The 12,388-nt window shown below is 44.3% G+C and overlaps 1 protein-coding gene across 1 annotated transcript in view; it reads right to left on the bottom strand.

Annotated features, from left to right (window-relative positions):
* Positions 1–12,388, bottom strand: part of LOC128979902 (ubiquitin-conjugating enzyme E2 R2) — a 222,663-nt gene that overhangs the window by 17,476 nt on the left and 192,799 nt on the right. The window lies entirely within an intron of this gene.

Raw genomic sequence — 12,388 nt, 5'->3', positions numbered from 1 at the left:
AAGCCTGTAAAACCAATTCTCCATAAGCAACAGCACTCTGATATGATTTACTTGTAGGTGTGCTGTAGCAGTATTCACCACAGCTGATATTCTCCACTGAAGTTAACTCCAGGGACTCATGGAGGTTCCCATGCCTTACTGCAGGATGGGGTGAAGGTACAGATGGGGCCCAAGGCTGGCCAACAGATATTGGCCTCTCCAGGTCCCACTGGCTTGCTGCCTCTTGCAAGTTCCCAGAGGCAGCCCCACACCTTCAGGTGGCACAGCCTCAGCTGATGAGCAACACTCCCACTGTCCCTTGTCACCCTGATCCAAGGCACAGGTTGATGACAGGAACAAAAGCAGAAGCCACAGATCAGTTCTGTTCAAGACTGCAGGCTGTCAGTTCCTCTTGCACCTGGTCTCAGATACATCCTGATAACCCTCCAACACTGCTTAATGCACAGGAGTCAAAACACAAAGTAGCACTGCTCACTGGCATCCCTGCCTTTGAGCCCAAGCCAGTGATCACAGCTACAGATACCAACAGCTCACCTGAAGGGCATTTGTTTTATAGCCAAACAAGATTCTGCTTCAACAGTGGAGGCTTGTGATCAGTATCCAGATTTCAGCACCTTACTAACCCTGCCAGGTGTGCTAATTTAACAGGTTGTTTTTGTCAAGAACACAACGAAAACCAACAACATAGCACCTAGAACTGCTGAATACCCAAGCACCCATTTATGTTACTGGAACAGTTTTCCATAACAAGGCAGTTTCCTTTTTAGGACTCAACAGGCTTGTGCAATCTAGAAATATTTTAATACCATTTTAAGGTGAAGTTAACGTTACTAATGTTAGATTATGTTCACAACCTGTTCTGGTTTTATTCATAATTTCTATTCGTTTTCCTGGTTTCTCCTTTAACCGTCTCCTGGGAGAATGCAGTCCTGGTGGCTGGAGGTCATCACTACACTTGGGGAATTTCCTTATGTGATCAGGTAAGCAGATGTGGGCAAGCAGATATTTGACAATATAAAGATATAGAGGGAAGCAAGAATATGAGAAATTTCCCTCTTGCAACAATCAATGTTACATGTTTGGGAATTCAAGCATGGCAGTGCAGCATTACAGAATCTGGAAAGGTAAAGGTGTCATGAGGCCTAATGATATCAGCACAAGGGATCACTGTAGTCAGTGGGAGAGCCTTTTCACACATACATTTTTGAAATATATAAACAAGGAGGATAGGGTATTCATCTGCCAATAGGAAATAGCCTATACTTCTATTAGGACTGAGATCTTATGTCAAAAAACCCCCAACCAAGTCTTGAATGCAGTTTTATGAAAATTCAACTAGATGAACCAAGTAAATTTGAGATGTGGAAAACATACAAGTTGCTCAAGTCTCATTGCTCAGAACTGGAACATCAGCCCCAGCCTCTCCATCTGGTCCCACCAGCAGATTCTGTAAACTGCCACCTTATTTCATCTTCTTTAGACTGAATATATTTTTTTCTTTTTTCCCCTCCTGACAAAATTTCAAACCTTAAGACCTTGATTCTCAGTTTCATTTGGAGTTATCTGTGGTAAAGGGTGCCTATGCCCAGAATTATGCTCCAAATATTGTCAAAACTTGTTTTGCTCAAACCCCTCTTCCCCCTCCTTTCTGGAGTGGTTACTCAGCCCAGAGGTGAGTAAACAAAGGGTCAGGCATCAACAAGTTGGGGTAAACAACCCAACCTGCCTTTTTTTGGGTAAACAGAGCATGCACCCATCTTGTGGGATGCTTGTGCTATTCTTGTGCTTCTTCCAAATATAGGCATATTATGGCCATATGCTTTGTTATAGGCTAATGAGGTGTTTACCAAGTTTGACTACTGGCTAAATCCAAGCCTCCAGCAAATTATAAATATTACCCAAATTGTAAACAACTCGCTCTTTTGCCCTTTTGCTCTTTTGTGCTCTTTTGCTCGTTTCTGGCACATGCTCTGCCTTCATGTACATGTTCTGCCTTTGTCTGCAGTCCGGAGAGAAGCCTTGCTACCTGGGAAATGCCGTCGTGCCTCAGTTTACCTGGAAACCAGCAAAGAGTCCTTCGCATAAGCTGTGCTGCAACTACAGCCAGCTTTGTGTTGTACCCCAGTCCCACCAGTAGGAAGAAGCTGCCACCACGCCCTGAAGGGACTGAGCCCTGTTGGTAAGCCTCACCAACGTGGAAGAACTTGCCTGAATCCCTTTTGGCAGTTCTGTCTGCTGCGTGCATGAAGCTGCAGACCTGTAAGCCAAAGCCCTCTGTGTGCCGCTCACAAAAGCAAGAACCACTCCCAGCCGCTTCTGTGTGCCAGCTGCTAGGCAGTGGGAGAAGGAGTTGCCGCCCGCCTACTCCACACCTGAGAGCTAAGTGCCAGGGTGATTCAGAACACTGTCTGTGCCCTGCCGGGACCACCTGTGAGTGCCCCGGACAGCTTCACAAAGGACTACCCCGTAACCTTAGAAATGGGAAAGCAGTTGCCAAGAGCTCATTTCTGAGCTGAGCCAGGGGGAAGGTCACGTCACTCTATGCAGCCGCCCCCACGCTCTCCAGCTGCTCCAGGAGGGGAACTGCCCGCTCCCCCCCCCTCCTTTCTCAGTGTCCTGCAGAATCCACAGGACCACCAACACTGGGAAGTACCTGAGGGCTTGTTCCAGGTAAACCAGTCCACGTCACACCCCCACAGCAGCAGGAGAAAGCTGCCTCCACCGTGTCTGGAGGGGACCGCCCCTGGGAGCCAGCTAGCCGCAGCCCCACTGAGGGGTCAGCAGCAGCCAGCCTCGGTAGCAACTCAGCGTAGCAACCATCTTAGCAAGCAAAACTGTCTCTCTTTTCAGTGTTCACATGTTTAACACCAGTTTTGGTTCTGTTTAAAATCCCCACGCTTTAGCTCGCATTGTATTGTAATCTGTGGTTTATAATGCAGCCGCTCCCAGAATGCCCAGAGTTATAATTCATGATGAAAAATTGATTTAAGTATCTGAAAGGTTCCTTTAAAATTGTATGTGCCTGCAGCTGCCAGGTGCTTGTCGAGTCACCACCTTGTGGACAAGTGGCAGAATTACAGCCTTGGTTCTTACTGAATAACTGTTTTGTATTTTTCTAATTTGGTTCAAAATTGTTAAACTGTACCAGTTTATGGAGAATATATCCACCATCATACACTAGAATCTGCATATATATACTGCTAAAAGGTTATTAATAATTTTATATTAATAAATTATTATTATTAATATTTCATAATTCAAATTAATAACCATAACTATGACATTATCTCGGTGCCTCATCTTCGTTGCTTCAATGTTGTTTCCAAAACAGTCTGCAAACAGCTTTAGATTCCCTCAGCTTCAAGAAATACTGCTGTAAACACAAAATACAATGCTGAGAGCTGGAGCATATGAAGTGTAAGCCTAAACAAAACTCCATCAAGTTTTGGGTTCGATTTCCTCCTAACTTTAGTTGTTTCTAGAGCAAATTTTTCATCTTCCATACTAGGTCTGGGAGATGTCCTTTCCAATACTCATTTTGTACATACCATTTTGGTAACCATTTCCCACTTGCTTCCTGCATGAAAATGTTTGGATTCAGAATCAACATTTGCAGTATTGATCTACAGTAATCTGTAGGTCTCAAAGTTGTCTTTGTAGATTAAACTCCCATGTAACTGGAATAGAGCTTTAAAGAGGAACATGATCCTTGGCTACATGCAAAATTTGGTGCCAAGTCCAAAACTCAAGTAAGAAGACAGTCGGATGATTGATTTCAGGATGTCCCTGAGTGTGATGGTTTGAAACTGTCTTTTTAATTTTTCCTTGCAAAGTTCAGAACAGAGAAAGTGAAAGAATGTAAATAAGTCACTATTGGGTGTAAGAAAGCAAAATAACGATTGTTCTAAACACTTCCATTGGATAGATAGAAATGTTTAAGAACTATTACCCAAAACAAAGTAGGCATTCTGCACATTCTGCGTTCGGCAGTGGGGGCAGTTGCTGGGCTGTCTGGCTGCTGTTTCTTCTTCTCTTCTGGCTGAAGATAACACACACTGACCTTGGCAGCTAAGTTAACAACTTTCTGCTCTAACTAAACTCTGCTTCTGTCCAGGGGGGTCTGGGGGGGAAGCTCCTGGGAGAGGGAGGCCCCTTTGGGAGGGTCCCCTTGGGACATAAGTTTAACTGGGAAGCAGTGGAAGAAACATACTGTTGTAACAGGTCCTAATGCACCTTGTATTTTGGGAATTGACTTTCTGAGAGAAGGGCGTTTTAAAGACCCTAAGGGTTACAAATGGGCTTTTGGAATAGCAACTGTAGAAATTGATGGAGGAAAATTGAAGTTGTCTATTAGACCTGAGCTTTCAGATGAATCTGCAGTTGTGGGACAACATGAGATAGAGGATGTAAAGCTGCCGGTTGCTTCTCAAACTGTGCATCACAGACAATACAGAACCAACCGTGACTCTTTGGTGCCCATTCAAAACTTGATTCGTCAGTTGGAGAGTCAGAAGGTCATCAGCAAAATCATTCACCTTTCAACAGTCCAATCTGGCCTGTGCGAAAGCAGAATGGAGAGTGGCGTCTGACAGTTGATTTCCGTGCCTTGAATGAAGTAACTCCACCCATGAGTGCAGCTGTACCAGACATGATGGAACTCCAATATGAGCTGGAATCCAAGCAGGCCAAATGGTATGCTACCATAGACATTGCTAATGCTTTCTTCTCTATTCCCATAGCAGAGGAATGCAGGCCTCAGTTTGCTTTCACCTGGAGAGGCATTCAGTACACATTCAATCGTTTGCCCCAGGGGTGGATTCACAGTTCAACCATCTGCCATGCAGTGATCCATGATGCTTTGGAGAAAGGTGGAGCTCCAGAACACATTCAGTTCATCGATGACATCATCGTCTGGGGTGAGACTGCTGAAGAAGTCTTCGAGAAAGGTAACAAAATCATTGACATTCTCTTGCAAGCTGGTTTCGCTATCAAGCGAGACAAGGTGAAAGGACCTGCCAGAGAAATCCAGTTTCTGGGAGTGCGGTGGCAAGATGGTCGCCGTCACATCCCAATGGATGTGATAAACAGAGTCTCCACCATGGCAAATCCCACCAACAAGAAAGAAACTCTGCGTTTCTTAGGCATAGTGGGATTTTGGAGACTGCACATTCCTGGATACAGTCAGATTGTGAAACCTCTATATGATGTGACTCGAAAGAGAAACAGTTTCCAGTGGGGTCCTGAGCAACAAGCAGCCTTTGACCAGATCAAGCGAGAGGTAGTCCAAGCGATGGGTCTGGGACCTGTCCGAACTGGTCCAGACATTAAGAACATTCTGTACACGGCCGCGAGTGACAATGGTCCAACCTGGTGCTTATGGCAAAGAGCTCCAGGGGAGACACGAGGACGTCCTCTTGGTTTCTGGGGTCGTGGCTACAGAGGCTCAGAGGCAAACTACACTCCAACAGAGAAAGAGATTTTAGCTGCTTATGAAGGAGTGAAAGCTGCTTCTGAAGTGATTGGAACTGAGTCACAACTTCTTCTAGCTCCTAGATTGCCAGTTCTGAATTGGATGTTCAAAGGCAAAGGTTCTTCACCACATCATGCAACAGATGCTACCTGGTCTAAGTGGATGGCTCTGATAACACAGAGAGCTCGAATGGGAAATCTCAAAAGGCCTGGTTTGGTGGAGGTGATCACAAACTGGCCAGAAGGCACAAGCTGTGCAAAACCTCCAGAGGAGAGAGTAACTCGTGCTGAGGAAGCTCCTCCTTACAGTGATCTGTCTGATGATGAAAAGAGATATGCTTTGTTCACAGACGGTTCCTGTCGTCTTGTTGGGAACAAGCGGAGATGGAAATCTGCAGTGTGGAGTCCAACGCGCAGAGTTGCAGAAGCGAGAGATGGAGAAGGAGAATCCAGTCAATTTGCAGAGGTAAAAGCTGTCCAGCTAGCTCTTAACGTAGCTGAACGTGAGAGATGGCCAAAGCTTTATCTCTACACCGACTCGTGGATGGTAGCCAATGCCTTGTGGGGTTGGCTGAAAGACTGGAAAAAGAATGGCTGGCAGAGGAAAGGAAAGCCAATCTGGGCTGCAGATCTGTGGCAAGACATTGCTGCTCGCATTGAGAGAATCCCAGTGAAAGTGAGACACATCGATGCTCACATTCCTAAGAGCAAAGCTACTGAGGAACAACAACACAACCATCAGGCAGATCTAGCTGCAAGAGTTTCCCAGGTGGACACAAACTCTGATCCTGATCCTGATCTTGACTGGAAACACCGAGGTGAGCTGTTCTTAGCTCGGTGGGCCCATGACTCGTCAGGACATCAAGGCAGAGATGCAACCTACCGATGGGCTCGTGACAGATCCATTGACATTTCCATGGATGCTATCACACAAGTCATCCATGACTGTGACATTTGTGCTGCTATTAAGCAGGCAAAGCGGATCAAGCCCTTGTGGTACGGTGACCGATGGTCCAAGTACAAGTATGGTGAAGCCTGGCAGATTGACTACATCACTCTACCTCGTTCTCGATCTGGTAAGCAGTATGTGCTGACTATGGTAGAGGCAAGCACTGGATGGCTGGAAACTTATCCAGTTCCTCATGCAACTGCACGTAACACCATTCTTGGTCTGGAAAGACAAATCCTGTGGAGACACGGAACTCCAGAGAGGATTGAGTCAGACAATGGAACTCATTTCAAGAACAATCTTGTAAAAAACTGGGCCAAAGAGCACGGCATCGAGTGGATATTCCACATTCCCTACTATGCACCAGCTGCAGGGAAGATCGAACGCTACAACGGTTTGCTGAAAACCACTCTCAAAGCCATGGGGGGTGGATCTTTGAAAAACTGGGAGAAACATTTAGCACAAGCAACCTGGTTGGTGAATAGTAGAGGTTCAGTGAATCGAGCTGGACCTGCCCAATCAGATTTGTTGCGAAAGGAGGAAGGTGATAGAGTTCCTGTTATCAGAGAAAAGAATCTGTTAGGCAAAACGGTTTGGGTATTTTCTCCTTCAGGAGAGGCCAAACCTGTCCGAGGGGTGGTTTCTGCTGAAGGTCCTGGTCACACCTATTGGGTGATGCAAGAAAATGGTGAAATTCAGTGTATTCCACAAAGAAATCTAACTTTGGCTGAGAGAGGTTAAATTCAGAGTGTTGCGCAGATACAGCATCGCGCCCAAGAGGAGAGTCCATGAGATCTACGGTGCACGAACCCTGAGAGCCCTGAGTCACCTGAGAGTCCCTGTTCCTTTCTTCGCTCCATCTGCGAGGAAACAAGCTGTTTGCTGTTTTTCCTGTGATTTGACTCTTTTGAATCATCTACATCTGAGATAGCGGAATGGACTATGATCTTTATTCACCTAGTGTTGTAGATATTATTTTAGATTAGATAAATGATAGTAGCAGCCAATGGAATTGTTTAGAAGGGGTGGACTGTGATGGTTTGAAACTGTCTTTTTAATTTTTCCTTGCAAAGTTCAGAACAGAGAAAGTGAAAGAATGTAAATAAGTCACTATTGGGTGTAAGAAAGCAAAATAACGATTGTTCTAAACACTTCCATTGGATAGATAGAAATGTTTAAGAACTATTACCCAAAACAAAGTAGGCATTCTGCACATTCTGCGTTCGGCAGTGGGGGCAGTTGCTGGGCTGTCTGGCTGCTGTTTCTTCTTCTCTTCTGGCTGAAGATAACACACACTGACCTTGGCAGCTAAGTTAACAACTTTCTGCTCTAACGAAACTCTGCTTCTCTGTACAGGGGGTCTGGGGGGGAAGCTCCTGGGAGAGGGAGGCCCCTTTGGGAGGGTCCCCTTGGGGGGAAGCAAAGGGAGGTTGGTTGTGCTTTTCTGTTGATTGTATATATTTTTAAGTGTTGTGAATTTTGTATATTTGTACATATTCATTGCATTTCATCTGCTTGTAAATACAGCTTTTCATTTGCTTCCAGACTGAGCTAGCCTGGTTATTGTCGGTGGGGGGGGGGAATTTCAGCTCACACCGACACACCTGAGTTTCAGGCTGATACCATACTAACCTTGGAACATTTAGAAATCTGTATTCCTCATAGAATGTATCCATTTGTACTAACTTAGGAACATTTGGGAATATGGAGTCTTTATAGAACGTATCTATTGTATGAACTGATCATCATTAACTGTGTAAACAATAAGAAACTGTAATTGTGGGCTTTAGAAAGAAGAGTAAGATGGTTTAGGCTGACTCTGTGGCCAACTTGTCTCATCAACCATATCAGGCAGCCTAGAGAGCATGCACAAGGAGGAAGTTCAGCTAAAGGCCATAAGGGTAGGGGGAGATGAAGACCCTGAACAACCACCAGAGGACCCCCACAGTACACAATGAGCATGCATGTAAGAGATTTACATATGTAACAAATTCCTAGAACTAATATGAATATGCTAATAACTTCTTAGAAAAAGGATGATTAAGTATGTGAGTTAACCATATATTCTCTGAATTTTACTGGCTTAGGTCCACTTAGGTGGAATGATCCCCTAGGTGTCTGGTGTCGAGATCAATAAAGAAATGCCTGCTCTGTAACACCTCATTGGTCTTAGGGAGTTTCTTTGCCATATTATTTGGTAACAGGGCAATCCTCCCAAGCATCCAGTAATTAAAGCTAATTACTAACTGTTTTTACACTGAAGTTTGTGTGTGTGTGGGGTTTATCCATTTATTACTAAGCCATCAATGCTGTTTTCACCATGACATTTGAAGCATGCTTATTTCAGACTGGGCATTTAGCAGCAGCTCGTTAGAAAAGGGCCTTCCAAGCTGAAGGCATCAGCTGAAGCCATTGTTTATAGCAAGAAAGAGAAGTAGCATTCCTGGTTTGAAGTGGACCCAAATGAAGCCTGCCAAACCTCTCAGAGGAAGATGTGATAAAGTGACAGAGCTGCACCAACAGGAACATTTTTGAAAGGCCTTTAGTTCCTCAAACTATTCAAGCAGTAGTCCTAGCAGACTGACACTTCGCTAGGATATCTGAAAAGTATAGCAGGGATTTGACTGGCCTCTACTAAAAGCCTAAATTAAGTTTTGATCCAAAACAGGTTTTCAAATACAGCTCTATGAAGTTTGGCAAGTTTGAACCATGGTATTGAAGGTATGAAACAAAATACTGCTTCTCAGTTTTCACAGCAGCATTTTTAAACCCTGTTTCAGGCTACTGCTCACATGAGCTCCAACACAGCAGCTCAACTCAACCAGGCTCCAGGATAAACCTCAAATGTCACTTGCTAGATGAAAGCCCAGCAAGAATCACAATATAGCCCATTCACACCAGATGCAGGGCAGCATATGCTATGCCCCATCAACAGCAGAGGTTAGCACAACTAGACCACTGTTAGAAGCATAAGATAATGGGGGGAAAAATACCGAGCTCAAAGTTGCTGATAAATACATAGTGACCAGAGCAGGCAGGAAGGCTGGATGGAGACAATGTGTCAGTGTGGATCAATGTGTTTTTTCCCTATCACACACCCTTACACTCTCTAAAAGGGAAGCCTTTTGGATAAGATTTGTGACCTCATCTATGCTGAGTGCACCCCTGAAAGACTGCAATCATAGTTTGGAGATATATAACAATTCTGTAGTTTAGTGTATGTGGCAGCTTAGGCTGGGTGCCTCCTAAACCAAAGCCGCAGAGTACACCTCCAGTATCCAGCCCAGTGGGTGAACACAGGAAATAGTGTATTTCTGCCCATAAATCCTGCTTCCTTATAAATCTGATTGCAAAGTCATTGTCTTTCTCTTTCTTCCTCCTCTGATCCCATGGGAGATGCTTTTCATATCGGGTAATGGTGGGGGAGTATTGCAGAGCTCTTTGGCCTGTTTAGGCCTAATCCCAGGATAAGAAGGAGAGGGGGGGCAGTCTCAGACCTGGCCAGCCTGAGACCAGCCTAGCAGTGGGGGGAGGGGGGGAAGAGCGAGCCCTGGGGCTTTTGGGTGCACCCCAGGTGGGGAGAAGGGAAGTGTTGGGCTTTTGGGTGTGGTATAAGGGAACTCTGTATGCTTTGGGATATGCTCACCACTATGCTTTGTAGTTTTAGTAGAATATTAATTGCTTTTCCATTTAAACTTTCCATTACTATCCAATCCACTTGTGTGAGCATTATTCTTTTGCCCCTTTTGGGGCAATAGAGCATCTCTCCCATTGTAGACTAAGACCATGTGTTTATCACTGGCAATCTTAAAGAATTTGTGTATGTTGCATGTAAATAAACTGTTGTGGTGGGTTGAAAATTCCCCCCAACATAAAATTGCCAGATCAGCTTAGTTGGAAGCTAATGAAGTTATATTTACAAGCAAAACTACAATCTAAAATGAAATGCAATGAATATGTACAAAATATACAATATTTACAATATTTACAGGTATTTACAATTTATAAACAGCACAAGAACCCCCCTGGACAAACCAGAGGAGCTGCTAATAGCTTCCCCACTCCCTGCCCCCTTCCCCCTACCCCCCTATACACAAGGGACAAGAGAAAGAGCAGAGGGTTGATTGTTAGTATCTAGCCAAAACAAAGCACAGCCAAGGTCAGCAAAACCCAGCAGAAGCACAAGCCAGAGCAGAGGATGCGAAAAGAGGGAAAGTTACTTTACCTAAGTTTTATGGCAGATACCTGTCTAATGGGATTGTTATGAATATTGTTATTAATATTGTTGTTCATATTCATAAGAATATGTGATTTGTGTCAAAAGGTTAGTTAGGAGTGAAGTTCAAGGAACTTGTTTTAAAAGATCGCAAAGAGCTGTTTTCAAAAAGCTCAAACTGACTTCTGACCAGACAGACCAAAGATAAAAGCGGTGCTGGCTCTGCCTCAGAATGTGTGGGTTTCAGATAAGAAACCGTGTTCCGCCCGGGTAGGAGATGGTGGTTACTACGGTTGTTTTTGATTTTGACTACCCACTTGAGTTCCGAAGCGATCGTGGTTTTGGAATCTTTTAGTTGTGGCTTCTGAGCCATTTGCCAGGGTCGTGACCCTTGGTAACCTTGGTTACTGGTCTGTGAAAGACCGAAGCTTAAGCTTAGGTGCTTAAGAGTATTCCGCAGGCAGGGGTTGGGATTCTCCTGCTTGCATGAGTTTTATGGGTAGTTATGAAATGCATTCGCGGGTGGGAATTAATGAAATTTTCACTTGCATGAATATTTGCAGTAACCAGAAGACAAATTGATAATTATAATTAAGAAAATGGGACAAAAGAAGAGTAAATCTTTAGAACAGGAAGGAGGAAAGCTTCTACCCCTTTACCCTCTGGAAAGCCCACTCGGTTTGATGGTACAGTTTGGGAGGGAATGCAGGCTGTTAAAAGGGAAATCAAAGGAAAAGCACTGAACTTTTATGTGAACTCTAAAAATTCTTTTAATCAGAGAGTGAATATGCTGCTATTTGGGTTAGGGCCTCATGTCCTTCCCCTGTTTCAATATTAGCATTAAAATCTGAATATAAGGATAAAGACAAGGAAAAGGATAAAGACAGGGAAAAGGAAAGATGGGAACCCTAGGATAACCTACTACCTCCTTATTATTAGGGCAGGGGTCGAGGTCGAGGTCTCCCAAATCCGACAGCTCCTCAGCAGACCCCTCCTCACTCATCCGCTCGAACAAGAAGCAGGGCTAGGGATGAACAAGTAGAAAGCAGTGTAGGATTACATCCACTTAGGGAGGAGCCTATGGGGGGTGCCCAGGGAGGAATAGGATTTGTGACTGTACCTCTTAATACATCAGATGTGTGTAATTTCAGGAAAGAGATGGGTGCTTTGTTGGATGATCCTTTAGGTGTAGCTGAGAGATTGGATCAATTTTTGGGTCCTAATACATATACCTGGAGAGAGGTGCAAGCAATTTTGAGTATTCTATTTACCGCAGAGGAAAGAATTTTGATCAGACAGGCCAGAATGAGGATATAGGAGAGACAAAACCAAGGGGGACCACCAGGAGATCAGAAGTGGCCTAATCAAGATCCTGGGTGGGACCATCAACAACCTCAGGGGAGGCAGAATATGAGTGACCTGAGGACTATATTAATACAAGGAATTAAAGAAGCTGTACCCAGGGGAAAAAATATTGATAAAGCGTTCACTGAACAACAGAGGAAGGACGAGTCTCCCACTGAATGGATGGAAAGATTGAAGAAAAGTTTGCAAATGTATTCGGGAATGTGATGGTTTGAAACTGTCTTTTTAATTTTTCCTTGCAAAGTTCAGAACAGAGAAAGTGAAAGAATGTAAATAAGTCACTATTGGGTGTAAGAAAGCAAAATAACGATTGTTCTAAACACTTCCATTGGCTAGATAGAAATGTTTAAGAACTATTACCCAAAACAAAGTAGGCATTCTGCACATTC

Source organism: Indicator indicator (assembly GCF_027791375.1).
Source record: "Indicator indicator isolate 239-I01 chromosome W unlocalized genomic scaffold, UM_Iind_1.1 iindW_random_scaffold_59, whole genome shotgun sequence".
NCBI lineage: Eukaryota > Metazoa > Chordata > Aves > Piciformes > Indicatoridae > Indicator > Indicator indicator.
This window is presented reverse-complemented; position numbering and strand designations above follow the sequence as displayed.